The sequence below is a fragment of the Rousettus aegyptiacus genome, unplaced genomic scaffold (assembly GCF_014176215.1).
Source record: "Rousettus aegyptiacus isolate mRouAeg1 unplaced genomic scaffold, mRouAeg1.p scaffold_m13_p_4, whole genome shotgun sequence".
Lineage (NCBI taxonomy): Eukaryota > Metazoa > Chordata > Mammalia > Chiroptera > Pteropodidae > Rousettus > Rousettus aegyptiacus.
The window spans coordinates 59,877,191-59,900,904 of NW_023416307.1; the positions used below are offsets into that span (position 1 = coordinate 59,877,191).

General features: G+C 39.5%; 1 protein-coding gene across 37 annotated transcripts in view; it reads left to right on the forward strand.

Annotated features, from left to right (window-relative positions):
* Nucleotides 1-23,714, forward strand: part of ZBTB20 (zinc finger and BTB domain containing 20) — a 736,649-nt gene that overhangs the window by 652,206 nt on the left and 60,729 nt on the right. The window contains exon 1 of one of the 37 annotated variants that reach the window (XM_016137787.2): nt 14,163-18,677. The exons of the other annotated variants lie outside the window; for them this stretch is intronic. The gene's annotated coding sequence lies outside the window, so the exon portion shown is untranslated. Of the gene's footprint in view, nt 1-14,162; nt 18,678-23,714 lie in introns of those variants that run through there. 37 annotated transcript variants of the gene reach the window in all.

Genomic DNA, 23,714 nt, shown 5'->3' on the forward strand with positions numbered 1-23,714 from the left:
ATATACTTTGATTATTAAGTATCTGAGGGGGAGGGTGGAAGAAATTGAAGCCAAGAAAGTTCCTTTAAGACTAAAACTCACAATTATACAGTTGTTGAAAAGTCTTTCCTCTCTTTACATTAGAGACGTAGCAAGATTTTTTGCTCTGTTGAGTATATTCATGTGGAAGGATTTCCATAAGGCTGTCCTAATCACCAGGAGCAATCTCCAGATAGACATGTATGCAAACAAGAATTGTTCAGACTCCAAGAGCAAAAATTTAACACTGAAGAAATTCTAAAAATGATACTTTTTTTTTTATTAACATCCTTTGAGCCTCTGTAGGCAGTATCCTATTCTCCACAGTTTTTGAAAAGTGCTTTCCTTTGCCAATTAAAAGAGCAAGAATGTGGTTTTATAGACTGTCTTTCTTGAGAAAAACAGTAGGTAAGAGTACAGAATCTACACAATATCACTGCCCAGGTTTTCTATCACAAACGAAGCTTAGATTTGAAATTTATGTCACCTATAGTAAAATCCACATGGATATTTTATATGGAAGTAATTAAGTGCAAATGTGCAACAGCCATTTTTGGTGGTTTTGTTCGTTTCAAAATACCAAAGGTGATTAGGCCATATTACAAACTAATTACTTAGTTAATTTATTTAAGTTGAAACGAGATCTTGAGTTATACAAAGACCAAAAACTAAAACTCATTAATCCATTCTGCACATCACTGAAAGGACAAAACAAAGAAGTTAACACTTTTATTTGATTATGTTACAACACACCAATATCCTGAACACTGATGAGGACCCAAGTGGTCAAAACATCTGTATATGGTAAAAATAAATAAATAAATAAAACAAATAAACTCTTTCTTCCCCACCATTTGGTCCTTTCAGTGGCTTGCTGAAATTCAGAATGAATTACTAAAGGTACTAAAATGGCATGTCTTTTTTAGCACATTTTCCTATGGAAAGTTTAAAAGACTCTCAAAACATATTTGAAAACAGTAAATAAATAACCTACAAAACTCAATATTTTCCTAAATTTGGAAGTAAACCACAGTCATCCCGGGGCTTGGGACTCTGTACACCAAGTCTCAAACCAGAGCATATTTTGGTATTTTGATGGTTGAGTTATAATCCGTTGAAAAGAGGGGCCGCTTGTATGCAGTAAGGACGGCTGCCCGTGGAACGACGACGGAGCTACCAAAATAAAACCAGTGTTGACTTGTCACTGATGAACAGGAGATATGAGACTCAGTAGATCCCTTCTGTGGGCCATAAGGGGAGCCCTGTTGGCACTCTACGAGTGGGTGTGCGAGTGGGTTTCGCTCTCTGCATCTGTACTTGGCCAGATTCTAGAAAGAGAGGAAAAGAGGAACACAAAACATTCATGGAACCAAAAACAAAAGAAAACAAAACAAAACCCTAGATGCTGGAAGCAAATCGAAGATGTTAGAGAACATTTATGACCTGAGATTGTTTGTTCTAATGTTTGATCCTTCATCTCTCAGGTCTAATTGCTCTTTCTGGTTAGTTTTTTAAGTATTGCTAAAGCATTCAAATTATAGTATACTCGACCCCTGATCGGGTGGTTGGTAGTATTGTCTCACTTAATTTATAACTTTACATGTCCTTTTGTGACATGATTCTCATTAGCTGAGGCAAAATTATGGCATGTGATTGCCACCTAAATCACTGGGTAGCCTACACATGGGCAAAGTCGACACTCAAATATTTTCCAAAGAGGTAGTGGCTCAAGCTTTAATACTGGCGATCTTGCTTTCTATGACTGTAGGAACTGGGGTGGTGTGCCGTGGAAGCAGGCCTTTTCCAATATGAAAAATGGTGAGAATAGTATCTGTACATTTCATACCTCAGTTGAATGTTGTGAGGGTTTGACGAGCTATTTGTGCAATCTTAAATTTGGGGAATTCTCTTAGGATTAATGGCTTTTTGGATGATTTGAGGAGTAATAAATGATGACCTTGTTCTTATACCACAACTCGCTATAGTAACACCACTGACTCAACATTAGCGAGACCCGTGTTTTGGATTATTTTGCCCAGGGACTCAGATGCATTGGTACTAAGTCCTGTGGTCTCTCTTGGCAGCTCTCCGTTGCGACCTAAATTAGAATCTTTGACTATGAAATAGAGTTTTTCTCTATACCAAACATTTATCCGTTGAACAAATATTTGTTGAGCAAGTACTAGGTGTGAAGCACTATACAGGGCCATCTTATTTTGTATGAGAACTGAATTTATGATGTTAACCTCATTAAACCCATGTTCTAACCAAGAAAACCAGCCAGACAAGACTCACAAAATCAGAGCTTTGGATTTGAAAGCAGTCCTTCACGTCACCGACGAGGGTGCGTAGGCGTAAACAGTTCAGTCATTTTGCCCAACTCAGCACTTCTAATTAGTATCAAGAACCAGAACCAGAGCTCAGAGCTGCTGTTTATCACTCCGATGTTCTGTGCATTATATGCACCACCACCACCACCCCCACCCCCGAGTCAAAGAGCATGAACTAAGCAGAAGTCAACCCCAGCCACCTAGCATTATCAGGACTAAAAGACTGGCCAAGTTGACCAGTCTTCATGGGAGTTTTATCAATAGGAAGAGGCTATGAAAATGAAGTATTATAGGCAAGATTGCTGCATAGGAGGAAAAGAGGGTCCAGGCAATACATGATCTCGTGAATCTTTTAACACTTCGGACATCATTGTTGAGCAGTTCTTCTCTGGATTTAGATAATGACCCCTGAAATTTTCCTCATGTTCTCTTTCTTCTTTGACACTTACCAGTCTCTCTAATTCAGTTAAGCAATGTCATCGTGATAGAGCCTTGCCAGGTTCAGTGTGATGCCACATCCCCAGGCCTTTTTTGCAATGAGATTGTCAAATTGGTGTTGAGAGAGAGTAAGCCTTTAGGTAGGAAGTGTCCTTAATCAATAAAATAATTTCTGCTCAGAGAATTATTTCAGTCCTTTCTAAATGACTTTACACCGCGCTGATTTTTCACTGGCCAGTGGCAGTCACTATTTGGGCAGTCCATCTCCAAGGGAATATTTGTGAAAGCAATGAGTTGCGAATCAGTCTTACCGAAACCCTTTAAATCTGTGGCTAACATCTTGGGGGCGGGGCGGGGTGGGGTTGGGGGAGAGAAGGAAAGGAGCAGAAATGTAGAGAAAGAAAGGGAAGGGGCACCCTGGAAAAAAGATTGTAGATGACTTGTACCTGAGTTTTTAACAATACGTGTAAATGGCTCCTGTTCACCTGTAGACACATACAATAATTCTGAATATATAAAAAATAACTGGCCGCATTTTACAAGGACAGAAATTAAAATGCTAGTATCTATCAACACATTCAAAGGCACGTATAATTTTGAAAGGTTTTTTATTTTTGTTAGGAGGGGCAGAAAGCTCCTAAAATATGTTACCACAGCATTTATGTTAGCAGCCCTCTTGCAACACAAAACCTCCTGCAACTGCATTTAAACTCTTCAAAATAAGGAGGGAATCACCCAGAGTCTGGGAAAGTACAGCTTGGATTCTCTCTGATTTCTCTTCTCTTCCTCACCGCCCAGATATTTCTCTTCTTCCATTCTGACAATCCATTCAACATCAGCATTAGTAAGGCAGCGAGGTCACTGGAGTCCACGATATTCCTGTACTTTGTAAGTGTTACTCGTAATTGAAATATGTGAGTTTAGATTAGGAAAACTAAGAACAAATCCTTAGATGAGTCGATAAAGAGGAAAGAATTGCACCCTAGTCTGAGTACTCGGGATAGTAATTCTTTACCTTCTCATCGTCTCCTTGCTTCTTTCGTTCCCTCTTAATGAAAGGCCGGAGACACCTTAATGTCAAGCTATGGCTGTTCACGTGGTTTCATAGCAAGGAGCTACCACATGCACAGCTTAGATGTGAGGGAAATGAAGAACAAAACTTTATGTAGCTTTAACAGGTTGCTCTGGTCATCTGAAGTTGTTATTATACCATGCTACCAGGCAGAAAACAGCAGCAATGAGGTAGCATAGGCTTTGAAAGCAGGTAATTCTGAGTTCTGCCACTTATCAGCCATGCGATTTTCATCGTTACTTTTTCTCTCTCAACTTCTCCGATCCTTCTCTCATCTGTAACATGGAGATAATAACAATTGCCGCACCGAAGGAATGGCATGACATGACATAGGCTGTGTGACTCGTGTACCTGGCTGTAGGGTCAAGAGTTTGTGGCACTTCTGGCCTCAGTGTGTTTAATATCAGCACTATAGTTGGCCCTTAGTTTCTTATGAGCATGTGGTATAAGAAAATCCCACTAGGTCAGGCCCATGGATCCTTCAGCTCAGCATTCACCTTCTGCTCATAGGACCGGGAAATTGTTATGTAAGACACAATTGTCCTTGTTGCTAATTTCAAGAGTTAGAGTTACTTTCCTCCAGACCTCCTAGTTTCCCTGAATAAACCATTATAGATTTACTATCCATGAACTTAGTTAAGCCTTTGTGATACTATTTCTGTCATCAACCTTTAATGAATTTTATAGGATTACTGCCTACTGCGTAAAGTAGTTTTTTTACTTAGTTTTAAATTGTTCCTTTTAAGGACTAATAAGATGACTTCTAATTCACATTTACTAGAATTCGATAAACAAGTCCATATTCACTTTACCCAGAACTTTCATTTCTTTATAGACATTTATTATATCCCTTCCTGGGTTTGATCGTTATAAATGGAAATTTTTAGCTTATATCATAGTTATTTTAATTGAGTCTGAGCTTTCTCCTGTCTACCTGCCTGACTGCCTAACTTCCTCCCTCCCTTCCTTCCTCCCTTCCTTCCTCCTTCCTCCCTTCCTTCCTCCTTCCTTCCTTCCTTCCTTCCTCCCTCCCTTCCTCCTTCCGTCCTTCCTTCCTTCCTTCCTTCCTTCCTTCCTTCCTTCCTTCCTTCCTTCGTTCCTTCAATCCTTCCTTTCTTTCTTCCTTCCTTCAATTCTTCCTTCCTTCCTTTCTTTCTTTATGAAGTACTTCATGTAGAAACAGTGTTCCATACATGCACTGTGACTATCTTTAGAGTTGTCATGATTTAACTCCTCCCTTTCTTTGTGAAAATTATATCCTAAGTGTGTTCTGGGCTCAAACCAGAATGATCTTGATGTGAACCCAACTGTATTTGAGCCAAGATTCCGCATAGGGGCAGCTGGCAAACTGTTCAACAAACAGGTTCAAAGAGGAAAAAATATTACAGAAAATGTGATTCTGTCTGTAGCAAAGTGAGAAAGTAGTGGCTGAAACTTTTACTCATTCTGGAGATCCTTAAGAAGAGGTACAAGGCAATGCTTACCTAGCCAGTCTGTTCCATTTGAACTGGAACTTGGCCTTGGAGCACCAGTGGGTCCAGAACCGAGTCTAGACTGAGTGGCGGCCTATGTTGCAGAGAGAGGCAGGGACTACCATTTTGACAATGCCAGCAGAAATCTGTGACTAAAGAGCCAAAAACTGCTTACCTCTCCGTTAGCATTGCTAGCACGAAGTAAGATTTGAACTTTATATGACTTATCGTGAGTGGGTGGCAGCCTGCTGTGAAGGCACTCTGTGAACCCAAGGTCAACATCCCGTGAGAAACCCCTGCAGGTAGCGAGTGGTATAGCCAGTCAGCACTGAGATGGGAGAGCTGTGTCCTCCTCAGCTTTGTCAGGGCATTTCTTGCTTTGTCTACAGTCCAATTTCTAAGGATATTCGGCATATCATTTGGCCTGTACTTGACACCACGATCTTTGGGAAATAAGAATGTTTTACATTTTTCGTAGTGCTTTAGAGAATACTTCTATATAGATTATCTCACTTAATCCTCAGAACTCGACAGTAACTGTTCATAGTCTCATTTTATGAATGAGGACAGCTGACTAAATTCAATTACGTGTGCAAGTGTAGCTAGCACATTGTAGAGCAAGGACCGGTTTCATGGTACTAAGTCCTGTGTCCTTCCCATGTTACCACCACGAGGATAACCTGATCTTCTCCAGACACCATTCCTAAAAACATGCACTCATGTTCCCCTAAATGTTCTGCATTGTACTCGCTTATACTGACATTGATCTGAACTGTTTCAGACAACAAGTTTTGGACAACTGTTTTCATGAGATCATCCTGAAAACTTGGCCTTTTAGGTCCCAGAATACCAGTGACACAGAGATTTCCCTGTGTTCTACTCCATCCACGTCACGTGGAGAATGAAGGGTGTCCGGTGTACCCAGCGCCAGCTTCGTGTCTGGACATTCAATCCAGAGAAGAGATTGTTCATCCCAACCTTTTCTTCCTTTCCTGAACTTCCTTTCCACGTTAAAATCCCACTCCCCCTCCTTAATTTAAATGTGCGTCAATATCATTTTAATAACTCAGCAGCATCTGTACCTTACGTCTTTCTGTACCCTTCCCTTCCCCCTGAGGGGCTGAATCCCTGAATGATCCCAGTAAATTCTGAAAAGCCTTAGCAGGGTAGATAATGGGTAAAGATCATCTCATTTTAGCTCCCTGATCCATTACACTCCTGCCTTTCACCAGCATGTAGAGCACTGTGTTTTTTCCCTAACAGAATAAATTAAATATGAAAGAGAAGGACTAATGTAATTCAAATAAACATGTTAATGACCCTATTTTTCCATTTGGTAACTAGACCGGATGTGGTGGAATGCCAGTTTTTTACTGAGCCTGTAATTTAAAACTTTCAACAAGGACACTTTTTTTTCCCTTTTATTTCCATCTTCCACTCCCACCCCCTTTTATTCTTACAGACACTCCTTACTATCCAATTAGTTTTGGAACATGAAAACTGCCCTCGTTGCTGCCTGGAGTCACAGGGAAACCTGGGGTGGTTTGTCTCCGTGGGGTGGCTTGTAAGTCTCCGGTTTTACTGGCGATTACTCCGATTACTCCGATTACTCCGCCAGAGCTCTGGGCTATTCGTGGGTGTAGGGAAAGAGGTAACCAGCGCTTTTCATGCACCTCTTCTCTGGCCCTGAACCCCCCATTTTGTGGGTTTTTTGTGTTTTTGTGAACATGCTTGCTGCTCTAGGCAGTACTTTGGCATTCAGAGTTGGGAATGAAAGGGTTCTTAATGTGTAAGTAGCCATCTATTCCAGCGATATTTTTTGTGAGTCAAAGCTGAGAGCTGTTGTCATCCCAAATGAAACCTGAACTGACTCAGTGTTCCCTCAGATGACTCCCTAATTTACTCCCTCCCCTTCCCTCCTTTAAGCCACCTGTCTCCCTTTGAACCCCAAGAGTAGTCATTTGCTCCAGTACCACCCCACCCCTCCTCCAGAAAATGGGCTGCCCAAGATGAAGCCCCTCCTCTCCTCCAGACTTCAGATTTGCCACCTGTCTGCTACATTTACAGTCAGTTAGCTGTAGAGCCTGACTTTTCTCCAAACTGTGCATATTTAATCCCTTATTTCACTTCCACCCCCAAAATGCGATTTCCCTTTGGCATTTTACCTGCTCAAACCAGCTCTCTCTTATTACTTTTATTTTGGTCACTTTCCAGTGTTTGAAGGAAAACTTTTGATCTAAACACATTTCAGTTTTTTCCAATTTACACGAGAGGGAGGGATGGAGGGGAGAGGGGACTCTGGCCCTGTTACTTCCTGTTTGTTTTTGTTCTGGAGAATGCAGACCATCTGTGTCTTTCAGAAGCTAGTCTACAGCCGTGGTGCCGATTCTGATATTTAACTTCTTAGTTTTTCCCTTGTTTCTCTCTAAATAATTTTCTATTCCTCCTCCCAAAACTCCTAAGCCCCTCATTAAATCTTTCTTCCTGAAATTTCTTATCTTAATAGTACCTCTGGATACAGTTCCGTCCCCATTATGGCCAGGATTCAAATTAAGTAAACAATAATGGGAGAGAAAAAAGGAGAGAGAGGGGAGAGAGGAAGCAGTAGGCGAAAGAAAAAAAAGAAAAGTAGGATTACTTTTTAAAAATGGTTTTCGCTAATTCCCAGACCCAATTCCCAGGTCCTCAGACCCACTGTCGAACTAAAGCATCACCTGTCAGATGGACCTGGCCTTTTTCTGAAGAAAAACCTGTGAATGTTGGATCTCTCCAAGAGTGGCCTGAGAGAGTTCCAGTCCCCTGCACCTCCCGCCAGGTTATTTTTGCAGCCACATAGACTTTGGTTAAGGTCGTACTTTCTTAAAATAATCGAGATGGTCATCTCCGAGAACCAGCGGAGAGTTCACTTTACTGACAGCTGAATGCCAACATATAGTCACCCTATGTAAAAGTTCCGTATTCTTTCTGTGTTTCTTTTTCATACAGTTTCACCAACCCATGTCTCTAAACAACTAGATCCCTTTTTGGTAAATGACCCTAACGCTGTAACTTATGAAAACTTAACTTTCTCATGATACAGTGAAATAGTCTGGTTCCCATCTTCGTGTCAGATGCCATTGCAATTTAGAACTCAATATTTCCCCCATTCACATTTAAAAAAAAAAAATCAAAAGACTTTGATTTTTTTTCTTTAATTCTTAAGGCCAGAATTAAAATGAAAAATGAATTCCAGATTTCATACTCCCAGAATTATATTTCAGCTAGTTCGAGTCTAAAATGTGCTATTGACAGTCCACTGGAGAAGTGCTGGTGGCAGTGGCCTTCATGGAGTACGGAATGCAGTGTGAGGCTGTAAGCTTTCTGGGGCTGTGGCCTTTCATCTCCCAGCCGCATTCCTTCAGCAGCTTCTGCTTGTTCCTGCTACAGGACCTTCAGCCACGAACATACCATTTAATCAGCGTTGTATGAAAATGGACTTGGTACAGTCAGCAATAGCTAGGCCAAAATCGATCGGCTATTTTTAAAAGGAAAAAAAAGAGGAAAGAAAATTGCTCTTTTAATCTAGGTAAATGAAATCATGTCTGCTTGCTTTCCACCTGTAGCTAGCTAAGCATAGGCAAGAGCATTCGGATTGAGGATAGTACTCCTTTGAGCTTCTTTATTCATGCTTATCCACTTGGGGTAAAAGCGCCTGGGTATCTTCAGAGCTGAGTTTTCACATTCACATGAGAAAGCATGCGCTTTTTTTCTCTTAGGGGGAAAAAAAAGAAAGAAAGGTCTTCCCTTTCGCCCCCTCTTAGAAGATTTGAATAAAAGCAGAATACATTCAACCTTTTCTGCCTTTTTTGTTTTTTTCCTGCCATGAAATTATATCTAACTGTGACATCACAGTGTGTTGCTCTGGGCAGTCTTGTGCTGCGTGAAGGCGAGGACCTTAATTGGGTTAAGAAAACACACCAGGAGCGGATGGCCGTGGAGCTCTGCTCCCCTGCTAGGCACTTCTCTGCTTTAGGCCTTGTGAATGAGGCAGGGACCGGCCAGGGGAGGGCTCCTTTTCCCACCGATCTGTGTGTTTGTAACGCTCCTGCTTTCTCTTCTTTTAGTATATTACCAACAAATGAAATTAATTTTTAAGAAGAAAATTCTGCTTTGTTTTTTAAACTGCGAGGGCAGGGTGGGTGGGAAGTGGGAATGTGCCGGCAGGTTTGTTCTATAGCATTGATTTGTAACCAACAAAGGAAATGTCTACTTATGAGACACAAATCAATGCAACCAGACTGCGAAAGTGCAAACAGAGATGTGAGAAAATTATTCAATCGTTAGTCTTCCACGGAATTTAAAAACATGGAGTCTTTTGATTGTTCCAATACCAAAAAAGAAAAAAGGAAGTGAATAACTAGAAGAAAGGAAGGGAGGACATGACGGCTGGTTCAAATTTCCTCAAGGTTTTTCTTTCATGATTATGGAAAGGTCAGGCAAGGTTATGAGACTCCTAAAAGATTAGCAGTGTTGTGAATGAATTTCAGAACTCCTTAACCTTGTCCTCAGATGCCATTGTGGAAAACTGGTAGAAGACCAGTTTATGCCTGAACTTCTGCATTAGTATGCATAACCTTGGCTGCTGTAAATGTGACAGTTTCTTGCAAACTCTCTCTATCTAAAACTAATCTGTAACAAACAGGTAGATCTAGCTCTTACATGGTATTTTTTTTTTTAATCATATAAGCAATTACAAAAATTAACCAATAACTCTAACAGGTAAAAATATAACTCTAGGAAGCTAAAGACATTTTATTTTGGAAAATTGTACTAGTTCTGACAAGAACTGAGAGTCTAAAGTGTTAACAAGTTTCTTGAGCACTGACTTATAAATAAATAGATAAGAATTGTCAGTAGCTTATCAGATGTGTGTATTTTAAAAGTATATTTTTAAAAAATTTTCCCTCCTGTGGGTTAAACATGGTTCTCCCTTCTCTGCCCCCACCCCCAAAATCTTAACACTATTGCTTTGCTTAGCAATCCTATTTTCTCTCAAAGGTAAATTTCAACACACTCCTTATCCGAACTATCACAGACTGTAAATTATGCTGATTTCTCCTTTTGGAGAAAGGGAGAAAAGATAATCAGATGTTACTTTTCTGAACATTTAAATTAATATAAATAGATTCACTTGAAAAAAAAAATGTTTTTCTAATGTCCAGAAACACCAGAGTCCTGTTGAAAATCTAGGGAAAAATTGAAAATCCAGAGAACTTTCCTAACTTGACCGTATACTTTTGCTTCCCTCCCTATGATGAAGTCAGTTACCAAGGCTCTCACCTTACCCTTAAAAACGTAGTATTTCTTTACCTCTCACCATTATCATGTTAGTTACATTGCCTGCAGAAATTAAGAGTGTGAAATGGAATGGATCACAGGCCTACAAATAAAATAATCAACAGTAGATTTCCGAGCAACCCCTTTGAAAATAAGAACCCTTGCAATTGAGGAGCATAAATGCCTCACTCTGTGTTACACGATAATACCTCAAAGTCTGATTTCTGGCAGTTCGGACTTCTGACTTAACAACCCAGAACAAAGAAGTAAACGAAGACCTTGGAACATCCAAATGAGTGTCCCAAAGCCTCTGACCAAACACTGCTTTCGAGCAGTGTTGTCTCTATAGCACTTATTTATCTGATTTTCCAATCCAAAGTAGACTAGAAAATACATCTAACATGGACGGTTGGAAGGCAATGGCTCACAAAAACTGGGACAATGACACCAGTGAGCTATGCAGTGGATAGTGAGCTGCGCCTGTGGCCATTGGACTGAGTGGTGAGGGATGGGGCCGATTCTCAGGAGAAATGAAAGTGTATTACTGAGAAATAGGAGCAATGAGTAATCATAAGGATATCCCTGTATCATAAGAAAAACGCGTAAATGATATCAGGATACTCCATTTAAGAAAACATCTATATAAGAGTTTTCTATTAAAAGAGTATAAAATATATATTATTGCTTAAAGAGGTGTTTATGTAATTAAATATATATATTAAACATTTCATTCCCCAGCATAGCTTTTTTGTTATTTTATTTGTAATTTGGAAAAAATTACGGATGGCTTTGTAGTGACACTAAAAAAAAAAAAATCTAGCCAAAACTACTCAAAGAAGATATTTATTCTTGAATATTTCTCAAGCCCAGATCTCTGAAATCAAGACGTTGTCTATCATTGATATTAGTTATATAATATTTGTTGTCATCTGGAGTAAGGCACAGTTGCTCATATTTAGCTGGTTTACTTTGTAATGCGTCATTATAAGTGACCAAAAGCATGGTACAGGAAGTTGTTTGTGTGTTTTTTCATTGCTTATGCAACTTTCAAGCAGAAAATGTTCTTGAGACCAGATGGTAAAGAACAGTCAATTGCAAGTTCTATTCTCCAGATGTATTGATGTTTTATGTCTTCTTGAAGCCAGTTCAAATACATTTGTGAATTCAAGTCTTAACTTTTAGTAACTCTTTCACTTCTGCTAGCCTCTATTTCAACTGACAAAGAACTAGGCTAGAATATTTAATTATAGGCTTTCTGAAGCCAGCTGTACCATGGAGTGGCACTGCCATGGCCACATAATTCAGCCAAGTAAGGGCTCATCACATGTCCTGCAGATATCTGGTCACTGTACTACAGTGATGGCTCTGAGTTTATGTTCATAGTACCATACCTCTTTTAAACTTTATCCTTTCCAATAGTGCACTTTAAAACAATTTTTTTAAAGCAGACATTTACCCAGTGTTTCTACTTGGCATGAAGGTGTTTTGTTGTTGTTGCTGTTTATTTGTTTGTTTTTAATGTACTCAGCAATTTGGGAATTTGCTGGAACACAGATGAGTTAAGATAAAAAGCTGTTTTTCAAAAGAATGCCTCTAGTAAACAAAAATGAAGATACTATATCTGAATGAATGTGAAAAGTTGTCCCCTTGTATATTTTTAAAGCTTCCCAAACCATCCCCGGTTCTCAGCCAAATGCAGCCTACCCAGATTGTCTTTAGGAAAGTAGCGATTCACAGAGATTTGCAGTTACCCGTATATCAAACTGCACTCTCTCTTCAGTCCCTGCTCACAGCTCACCATTTTAGAATATGGTGAGATATGCCAGAGCCCTACCATCTGTTTAATGGGCTAATTATGTTTGCCACATGCCTACTTCACAGGAATACCATGAATGAGGTTGCCAAACATCATACAAATATATATGTTTGTATATATGGATATAAAAGTATACACATAAATAAAATCATATACATATATAACAGCATCTAGCATTTCTGAGCGTCATTCTGTCTTTTACTATCAGAATAGATCGTGGTCCATCACTTAAGCCCAGCTAGGCACGGTCAGAGTTTATTATAATGTGTAACGTGGCCATCAGACTAAGAGGGTCTAGGGGTTGAAATCCAGATTCTATATACATACTTCTTTCTTTGCTTATTTTAGCTATACCCCGTATTCTCCCTATTAAAATCTTGACATTGTAGCCTCATAATTAAGATAATCAAACTTTATGATACTTTGTGTTGCTATATCCAAGATTTTAAACTCCTTTTGGAAATAATGTCTTTTTTCCCTTATTAAAAAAAAAAGAAAAGAAAAGAAAATCCAGCCATTCCTAAACATTCCCTTCCATACAAGACTACAACTTTATGGTGGCTACAACTTTTGTCTTATATACCACAGCCTCTATTTGGGGCCTGTTCTTGAAGCTGGCATGTTTATCCTTTTATGAGGTCCTTGAAACTCTTAACGGTCTTTTTCTCTGGTGTTCTCTGTGCACTTTCTAGAAAAGTTTTCTCAGACTCTAGTTATCGCAGGGCTAATTATTGCTTGCTACCCACAAAAATTATTACTAGGTCCCAAGTTAGGTCAATCTAAGTTGCTTCTTGGAAATAGGAAGCTAGGTGGGTCTTGAAAGATAAGGGGAATTTGAAGCAGGAAAGGAAGGTAAATAAGGGCTTTCTAGTGTAAGGGAATTAAACCAGCAAAAGGACAGGACAGAGATGAAAAAGAGTAAATCATGAGTAACTGAAGTGCCTAGTCAGAATATCATATAAGCTCCAGGTGCTGGGTTTTCTGTGTGACTCCTTTGTCTACATAAATCTAGCTCAGCAAGCTCCAAGCCTTCTTGGCTTCAAGGATGCAGTGGCCTGAGAAATATTGGGAGACATAACCACGCCAGACTATAAACCCAATATGCATCGTTCTCTTTGAAAATGAAAAACAATAACAACATATTAAATTATCATCGATGCAACATTTTATTTAGTCTTTTGTAAGATACAGGAATATTTTTAAAAGCATTATTTTCCCTGTGTTAAGATGTCTCTTACATTGCCTTAACTGAAGTAAATTATTTAAACAGAGCTGTTTTATTTTATTTGTTTGTTTTGTTTTTGTAGCTTTATGCTTATTTCGCAAATAAATTGGAAGAGAGAAAACAGCCAGGATGTAAATACAGAAATAACCCAATCAGATAAGCTTGTGTTAGCATGAGTAAGCGCTGTGACAAGGATGAAGAAGAATATTTGTCAGTGCCAGAAGGATCATGTTTTTTTGTCTTAGACATTAAGTCTGATTTGAGAAGAGACACTGATATAGAAAGAAAGGGAGAATTAGTCCCCTATTGTTTTCCCATGTATATAAGGAAAAATGACTTTGGCTATTTACCATGGGATTTCTAGAACCCAGAAACCTAAAGCCCAATGTAAACCACATAAACAGATCAGGAGAAAGCAGTATGTTTTACCAAAACGAGAGGAAGCAGGCGGGGGAGGAGGGTGGGAGGGGTTTACTCTGTCATCTTTTCTTACTTTAAAATCATCACATGTTATAACTGGAAAGACGCTTAAAGACAATCTAGTTCAACATTCCCATTTTACGTATGAGAAAAGTGAGACTCAGGAGAAGTTCGATGACTTGCAACACCATGCAACAGTGGACAAACACGGCGGGGGACCCAGATCTTCTGATTTACAGTCAGATGTCTTCCAGCCAGACCACTCTGTCATTTCTTTAGTCTCTCTGTAATTATTTTAGAGAATTCTAACTTTGCTTTATCCCACCAGCATTGCTTTGTATATCTTAATTGTCAACGAGCTTCTCAATTAATTGCTTTGAATTAAAGTTTATTTTATAATAATAAATTGTCAGATTCTTATAAATGATTCCAAAAATTAAGATGAGTTCTCAGAAGTGTTATTAGTATTCTACAAATATAGAGAAGCTCACTAGATAAACATATGTGCCTCTTTTTCATAAGAATCCTAACATTTCTATAAAAATGGCATTGCTGTTAGGTTTTTCAAAGTTTCTGCAGTTCCAGACATTTGTTAGAATGCATAAATAGGTCACACGGGAACTGTTCATTTACCCTCTCTGAATCGTCCCTGAGATGGTCTTAAACTGCTGTGCTTTTGTAAGGAAGTCATTACCTCTGCCCTCACTACTGCCAGTTCCTACTGTCATCAGCATGGCCAGTCACTACATACTGATCCCCTATGTGGTTCAAGAAAAGCTGTGCTTGGTGTTTTAATGATATTTGTTCTGTGTTTGAGAAGAAAGAACGTGGTGAGAGCCTGGCATAGCCCAGCTCCCTGAATGGAGCATCTACCACCGACAACAGGCATTTGAGAAATGCTTATGGAAAAAGGGAGAAAGCGTCTACACTTTCTCTTTTTCAAAAAAGTCTCCGGTTCACTTGAAAATGAACTCTGAGCTTCTGATACAATGTCGTGTGGTTTGTTGTACCACATATGGTTATTATGATCTTCTTGTCAGCAACAATCCAGAAATACTCTTATTGTTGAAATGCAAGATAATACAATAATCCACTTTTACATTTTAAATGTGTCTGGCCTACCAAGTCCCCACTCAGGTGTCAAATGCACTACTGTGGAAACTGGCTGACATAGTGCCTTGAGCCTGTTTTTTGAGACCAAGAGAAGGAGAAGAGGCAAAACTCCTGCTGTTCCAGAAGCAGGAGCCATTTAGCAATATATTCACAGTAGTTAGAGAGAAAAGCCTTTTGTGAAGAAAGCTATGTCGTCCCATGACTGTTTTTATCAAAACATTTAGTCCACCAGCATACCGGCCCTAAGAACTGTTTAATTCACAAAGTGAATGAAAAAAGCAAAAGAGTCTAGCCCCATCAGCCACATCCCACCACTGTGGTTCTGTTGTTATGTGGGGTGATTTAGTGGTCAAGGTCCCTACTGTTCTGCATTTGGATATTTGTGAGAAAAACCTAGAACTCATTTCCTCCAGAAACCACATCCATATGGCACGTAGTAAAGACTACCAGAGAGCAATTGCAGAGGTTTCGTTATCAAGTCCAGCCAGGTTTGCAGGTTCATTTTCAGAGTTCATTTTCAAGTGAACCAGAGACTTTTTTGAAAAAGAGAAAGTGTAGAAGCTTTCTCCCTTTTTCCATAAGCATTTCTTGAATGCCTGTTGTCGGTGGTAGACGCATTAGTAAGTTCCCTTCCTCTTCCTCTCTCTTCTCTTTTTGATTCTTTTTCTTTCTCTTCTTTCCTTCTTCTATTCAAAACTCTTCTGTTTATGGATTTGGAGAATATTCCAAAAGGAAATAGGCAGAGTAAATCCTATTTCAAGGGAACACACAACCATCTTGATGTATAACCGCCCATATGCCTTTTTATATTCCTAAACAACCGAAGAGCGTGCAGAATAGCCCAGGTGCTGGTCTTCAAAGTGAGCGTGTCTTAGGACGTTCTTTGGTGAACTTGCTTCACTGTTCCATGTTATTGAACAGTAAAAACAGAGAAGAAAGTTTTCCTTCTGTGGTCCTAGCCCAAATGAGTGGCAGGATGTAGGCTCTACCTGTAATTTTCCATAAAGTCCTACCCTGGTCCAATTTACATGATATCTAGAGCTACTGAGCTCCTGAGAATGCATACTCAAAGAGTAATAGCCTGCAGTGATAGTTCTTAGGATGGCTGTGATGAGGCAGTGAGGAAATAGAGATTTTACAAATTTATATTGTTTTTTTCTTCATACACTTTTTAATGTGCTATCTAGAGCCTATATTTTTCCTCAACCAAATTCGTGGCTCAAAGGAAAACTTACCTTCGTAATTTTCTAAGAGTCATTTTTTTTGGCCCATCCTATCCTATTATTTTGCTTTTTGGTAATCACCTTAATGGGTGGCTGAGTAGGGATCACGTTTGAAAAGACCTCATCATGTCTTACAAGGCAGAGATTATGCTCATGGGAAAAATACAAGTCTTCAGATGCAGGATTCTCTCTACCAAAGAAGGTGGCTCAGATAATAGTGCCTGATGCTGTACAGACTGCGCGCTGGGACCCTGCAGCCATGTTTTCAGTTGCTTTTCACTCTCTGGAATTTTATGCAATGACTCTAGCCAAAAACCTTTGGAATAGCTCTCTCTAGTCAAACAAAAAGGACAAAAGAAAAAGTCCTTAAAAAAATTAATCCTAGTTGGTGCAAGCTAATAGCCAATCTAGCAAAACTTCTACCACACCCCGCTTCACCCCACAACTCCTTATAACCCACTCCCATCTTTGGGGTTTTCATATAGCAGTAGAGTATTAGAGAAGGTACCTTTCTGTTGGGTTCAGGGTTCCTTGCTGTTTCAAATACTTTGAAGAAAAATGTTCGTGCCCTACAGTTTATTAAGCTAGGTCAATTAAATATACTGGTTAAGCATCAGGTACTATGATGCATGATTATTCAACATATTTTAAAATCCAAATAAAAATCAATTGTGTTGGCCCCTTTCTCCCTCTGCCTCTTCCTGGTCTGTCTCACTTTATTTAGAGGCATTGGGAATAGAGAGAGCGTGTGTGTGTGTGTGTGTGCGTGTGTGCGTGTGCGTGCGTGCGTGCGTGTGTGTGTGTGTGTGTGTGTGTGTGTGTCTGGGAGGAAGACAGACTCCCTACCTGTAAATGGCTTGCTATTATTAGACGTTCAGTTACCAGGGGTTATGTAAGACAATTGAAGCTCTGTTTTTTAACAGAGACATGATTCATGCTGCTTGTAGTAACAGTAACCACCTCCAAACGAGACAGAAACCAGACACAGACAAAGGCTGGAGAAATCAATGCCGGCTCGGTACAGCCATTCTGCCTTTCAATCAGAGCACTTAGGTTATCAGGAGAGGAGGCTCCTGCTCATTCTGGATCTTTTCTGTCTCCTGGGGCTGCCAGGTGAAATCATGTGGGCTGGAGCTGTGTGGAAGAGAAAACCGGGCCTCAGGAGCAGTGACCTCCCTCCCCTGGTCTCCCCAGTGTTTTAGACACACCTAGAGGAACAGTATTGGTCACCTGCACTGTGGCTTAGTATGCTCTGTAGCTTCTACTCAGAAAGGTTGGAGCTTGAGTCTTTGGCTCACCCACTCAACTAACTTTGCTCGAGTGGTGCTCTGCAACATTGCTAGAAGAGGAGAGGATGGAGTGGGATTTGAGCTGGTGCCAGTGCTTTATTACGGCTTCTCCCAAAACCTGAACGGGAGTGGACTGGCTGTCAACTCCCACACACATGGGAGACTCTTTCCTTATTCATGTAGTAGTTATTCTTGAGACTACACTGATTCAGCACTTTACAGAATGCAAAGAACTTCCACATGCATCAGCTTATTTTAGCCTCACGACTTTATAAGATGTGCAAAGCACACATTATTAAACAATACCATTTGACAGGTGAGAGGTTATACAGCTGGAAGGTATATATTTCATTCATTGACTCATGGCCCATGATTTTATAAAGTTCAGAAAGTTAGTGACTTGACATTGGTCACAGCTAGTTTTATCAGAATACAAAACAGGAAGACAAGGTGGATCTTGTGATTCTCTGTCTAGTTCTCTGTTTCTCAGATTTGCTACAAGGCTTATTGGCAGCCATGGCATTTTGTGGGCGGGGGCGGGGGAGGGAGGGGAGATTTTCTGCTGAAAACTTTGGTTTTAAGATTATGCTTTACTACCCGGCAACTTAAACTTCCCTTCCCCGCCTCAGTCTTCTCTTTTGTGTAACTCGCGATGAGGAGAACTCATTTTTAAAGTGTTTGTGAAAGTACCATAGAACATTTAATGTGTCTAAATCAGTGTAAAGTATTGCCAATAGTATCCCACTGTCTCCACTATGGGCGACGTGCAGAAGAGAGATGCAGAGATTCCAGACTTCACCCAGAACATAAAAGGAAACTATTTTTTACTACAAAAAAAAAAAGAAAAAAGAAAAGAAAGAAAGAAACTAAGGTACTTTACTGCAGAAACTGCACATGGCATTTGGGTAACAGCAGCCAGTGAGTGGCCGTTAACACATCCAAAAGGTAGGCCACCCTTCATTTTCACGCCTGAAGATGTAAACTGTCCTGAAAGGCTGTGCTGAACAGGGGCATGATGGGAAAATAGCTAAGCCATTTAGCTTCACCCACCCAGTAAACCCCCACAATAAAATTTCAGTTTTAAAAATATTTATTTTGGGGGTTACTACTAATTAATAATAAACGCTCTGCTACATTGTTATTTTAACTGAGGACCAACACAGAATTTTCTGTTACAGAATTTGTACCGTTATCTTACTATTTTCACATGTTACATAATATAGTCTATAGCTATTTTAAACTAAACATATGTAAACATTCTCATTTATAAATAGTCTTTAATTAAATCTTTTGTTCGGATACCACTTTTTATCCAGGAAGGTGGCAGAATATTTCACAGGCTGTACCTTAATGAAATGTATTTTCTCTTCTGCTAAAATGTGAAAATCATTCGTTGCTTCAGTTTTAAGGAAGAAAGCTATACTCTGTTCTCTCACTAATAAAATTCCCTGACTAGGCATCAAGAGACCAAATTTCTAGTTCTAGCTTCACGACAAATTCACTATTAGGAAACCCATTAAGTCCAAACTTCAGATAACATATAATCTGAAAAACTCAAAGCCCCTTAATATCTGAATATTGCAAACTCGCCTGAGACATACACCTGCTCTGTGCTCTTATGTGATGTGACAGTCAAAGATCTTTATGTGAAGGTGGAGTTCCTTTTGTGTTCGTGGCAGCCACGCTGCCTTCATTTTTCCAATGTAATGTTTCTCCAGACTGACCTAAAGAGATAGAGGTCGAAATATGACTGGAAGGCAGGAGCACATTCTGCAGATGGTTGCTGCATACGCTGTATACTAGGCACAGTGATAAGCAGTGGATCCTCCCCTGACTTCCTCGTGTAAGAAAACAGCCTTTTCTTTTCCATCAGGTTACCATGATTTAATGACCATGAGTGCTAACCTCATCATTGGTAGAAGGGTATTTATTCCAGTGGTTCCTTTCATGGGTCCTTTGATGCTCCTAGATTATTTTACCCTTCTCTGCATTTAATGTCAACTAATGCAAATTCTTATTCTCACCTAAGAAAATTGCCGCGTTTGCTCTTATAGATCTATCCTTCATCTCCCCAAACACACGTTATCGTTTTCAAAAGTGACAACAGTGATGGAGGGTGGTGTTTCTTCCCAACAAGGTGGTGGTACATTCCACCTGGCCCTATAGCATACGAAATTGACCCAGTAGCTACAGAAATCAAGTTTTGATCTACCAGGCCCCAGTGTCATCCATTTCTGTCTATGGCAACCATGGACATGGTTATAACCTTGTACTAGGCGCAAGGGCTACACTAGGTGCCAGATGGTCTGTGATTTATAAAATGAGTTCCATGCCCTAGAGAATTTACATTCTCTTCAATGATGTAGAAAATAGGCATTAAACTATAGCCATTTACCTAAGTGCCGAATGAGTGGCAGCGGTTAATATGAGCAGAAGCAGTTTTCACAAGGAAAAGTTTTGTAAGGGATGTGTGATTCAATATAGGCCTTGAAGGAAGTGGAAAAGCCCAGATGAGAAAAAGGTGATAAAGGTAGTCCAAGCAGCCAAAATGGTATGCTCTGGGGCGCAGAGACACAAATATGCTCTATAAATTAACGGGTTTAGACCAAATGGAGTATTGATGGAAAGGAAATCTGAGAGGGCTTATTTGATATAGATTTAGTGAATTTACATACCCAAGCTAAAGAGTTTAGAACCAGGGGAAATCCACTAAAGCTTCTTTTCTCTAAGTATATTTTAAGGTTAGTAAGTGTTCCATTAAAAAGGGCAGGGATTAGCAGCGGTGGAGGTGGGGGGGCAGGGGTCTATAATCCAGTAAGTTGGGGCAACACTAGGGTCTTCAGCACCTTTAATATCCTTATGTGCATTATGAGTTTACAAGAGGGACATATACAATGCAGCGTCTCCTATATTTATTTGACTAAACAACTTATTTTGGAGGTGGATCTTGCAGTTCTAGTGTTCCATAAAGCTCACTTTGAGATATGCCACCTGTAAAGATTTTGCAGGTCAGGAGTTGAAGGCAGGACAAAACACTATTGTGGTGATTAATCAACTACTATTATGAATGGATGTGTCATCAGCTAAAGAGAAGAAAATATCACTAAGGGAACCAAAGGGAAGGATAAAGATCATAATTACAGAGGATAACCTCCAAAATAGGAAGAGACTTTAGAAAGAGGTATAGACATATCTTGAGAAAACAAAATGATAAAAATTCAGAGATATTGGAGAAAAAGATGAGAGCAAATAAGTTTACCACACTGGATGGTAAAGATCCTATTACTAGTATAGGAGGGAAGGTCATCCACGGAAAAAGAATGGAGAATGGAATTTAGTAAAATAGGACATATTAAGAAAAAGTACTGTTGACTTGTACTTGGAAACAACACTGATCCAGGAGTGAGGGTTCATTTGGTATGTGTGTGTAGGGTTCTGTGCTGAGAGTGGGAGGTAATGCAAAGTTTTGCTATGGATTCATGGTTGAAGAACATAAGAAGAGGTCCTACATATAGGAGGTTCGGGAGCAAGGAAATCTGGGGGTTATTGAGAATAATATTGAAATGGTCAATTACAGGGTAAGGTCAGACTGGACAAAGACATCTAGCAAAGCCACTGGGGGCCTACTAATGGACTAGGTGAAAAGAGTAGGTTCCTTAGATGTTAAGGAAGGGGAGCTGTCAAGCTTGGTTGGAACACTTGAGGTCAAATGTGAGGTCTTGAAAGAATAAGTTGAAATGAGCATGAGGACTGAGAAGTAGCTGGAGGAGATGGAGGTAAATGCCTGTTGAAAGAAATGGCAATATGTTCTTGGACTGAAGTATTAATCAAAGTAGGGAGGGAAAACATAAATCAAGTGTAGGAGGTTTCGGAAAAGGATAAAAACAGATTCAAGAAGGCATTAGAGGACCAAGATGAAGAATCTAGTATAAGCCTATGGAGGGGACCTCAAATGAATTGGCATAAAGTGAAGGCAGAAGATTAATGGTTTAGTAATAACAAGCTAAGTGTAGATTAAGACATAGAACATTATGATTAAAATATGGCCTTTAAGGCCTGCTTTGCTGTTCTTTGGCTTCATGATCTATGGCAAATAACATTACCTTCCCTAAACATCAGTTTCCTCATCTATAAAATTAGAATATAATTCCTACCCCCGAAGGGTGATTGTAAGAAATAAAGTTAAATAATGCATGAAAAGTACCAAGCATAGGACCTGCCACACGATAAGCATTTCGTTAACGACAGCCAAGTTAGTATGACGGGAGCAGGAAAAGGGAAGCGATGTTCCTTTTGGAGACAGTGATGGTGTGTTCTGCGGTGTAATGCCATTTTGATGCTTCTTGGTACCTTTAGCCACAAATTGTAATGATTAGTCCAGGAATCATGCTCCATGCAAAGGGGCAAGGTAGAGACACCTTTGACATAACACCATTAACGTGTTGCCTCCTAAATTGCGCTCATGTCGGAATCTTCACTGCAGAGTTTAAAGTGACCTTATACTCAGGACCTGTGGCAGGCTTTCTGGACAGGAAGATTCCAGTGTCAATGACTTAGAGAACGGGTTCCCATCATCAGGTATTTTATTAAAACCGGAAAAATCATCATCATATGTATATATGTGTGTGTATGCATACATGTATATGTGCATATGTAGGTATATATTGAGATATATAAATATATCACCTGACCCCAAAGATTTCTTACTTAAGAAAAAGAATCAGCTATACCTGATAATGCTATGGCTCCTGAGATGAGCAAGTCGTATTAACAGAGTTCGTGAACTGTCAAAGAGAAATCAAGAGGTCTCTATGGAGAAAATTAACATAAATTTAATGTGACAAACAGTGGGACCGTCTATCAGTAGGGCCATCCCAGGGTCTTTGAGCCATCAGAGATATTTCTTCTGGACATGGGTATTAACTAGTGGTTAATTAAGAAGCTAAAAGTTTTTTTTATGTAAAATATATAGTATAGCATCAGAAAGCTGAAGCTGGAGTCCTGATTAGTTTGTCTGACCATGAGGCCTGTGATGCCTTATTCATTAAATGGGTTTCTCACTAGTTTCCAGAGAGGTGGGATTAATGATATAGACTTGGGAATTTGTTTTAAGTAATTAGTTAAAAAGTTAAAAGTCAAATAGATTCCTTTAACGGGTTTAATGGTTTAACAGGTTGATGAGCTGCTTAATTCCCACATCTTTCTTCTCAGGGGACTATTAGAGTTTAAGGGACCTTAAAAATCATAAAATCCACCGCCTTTTCTTACAGATGGAAAAGTTGAAATGACTCACCCTAGGTCATCCAGCTAATTCTATAATTTTACTTTCTCTGTTCTACTTTTAACTCCTTTTAACTCTCCCTTTTTTTCCTCTCACCAACATTCTGTACCCCCTTAACTACCTCTCTGCTCATTTCTTAGATTCACCCTTACTTTACAAAATTTCCTGTGCCTCAAATTATGAGATAGTGGGTCTTTGCCAATTAGCAACCCCTCACCGCTAATTCATTGCCACATTTGGGACAAAGAAAGGAGGGAAGTGGAACAATTTTAAATTTACTGTGATCTTTGAGACAGCTTTATCTACACCGGGGAATTGCTATTAGACAATTAAGGTTAGTAAAGCTCATTGAATTTCTCAGAGGAAAGGTGTTATTTGAATTACTACCAGATAATTATTGTTAAAAATAACAATAATGTAAAAAATAGGAACTTTACATGTTATAGACATTATCATTTTAATTTCCACTGGGGGGAAGGAAAGCCCTGAGGGATCTAGAAATGATTTTTTTTTTTTTTATAATATGCTCTATGCCAGAAACTCCTTGAGTTCTGTCTAATGCTTGATGACCTGACCAACTGGCCCAGAATCAGAAGCCAGTAGAGCCCTGTGAGCTATTAGCCAAGTTATTCAGCTTGAACTGCTCCTTCAAAAACAGCCCTTGGTGGGAAAGCAAGTGTCAGACGTAAGACCTGTGGTAC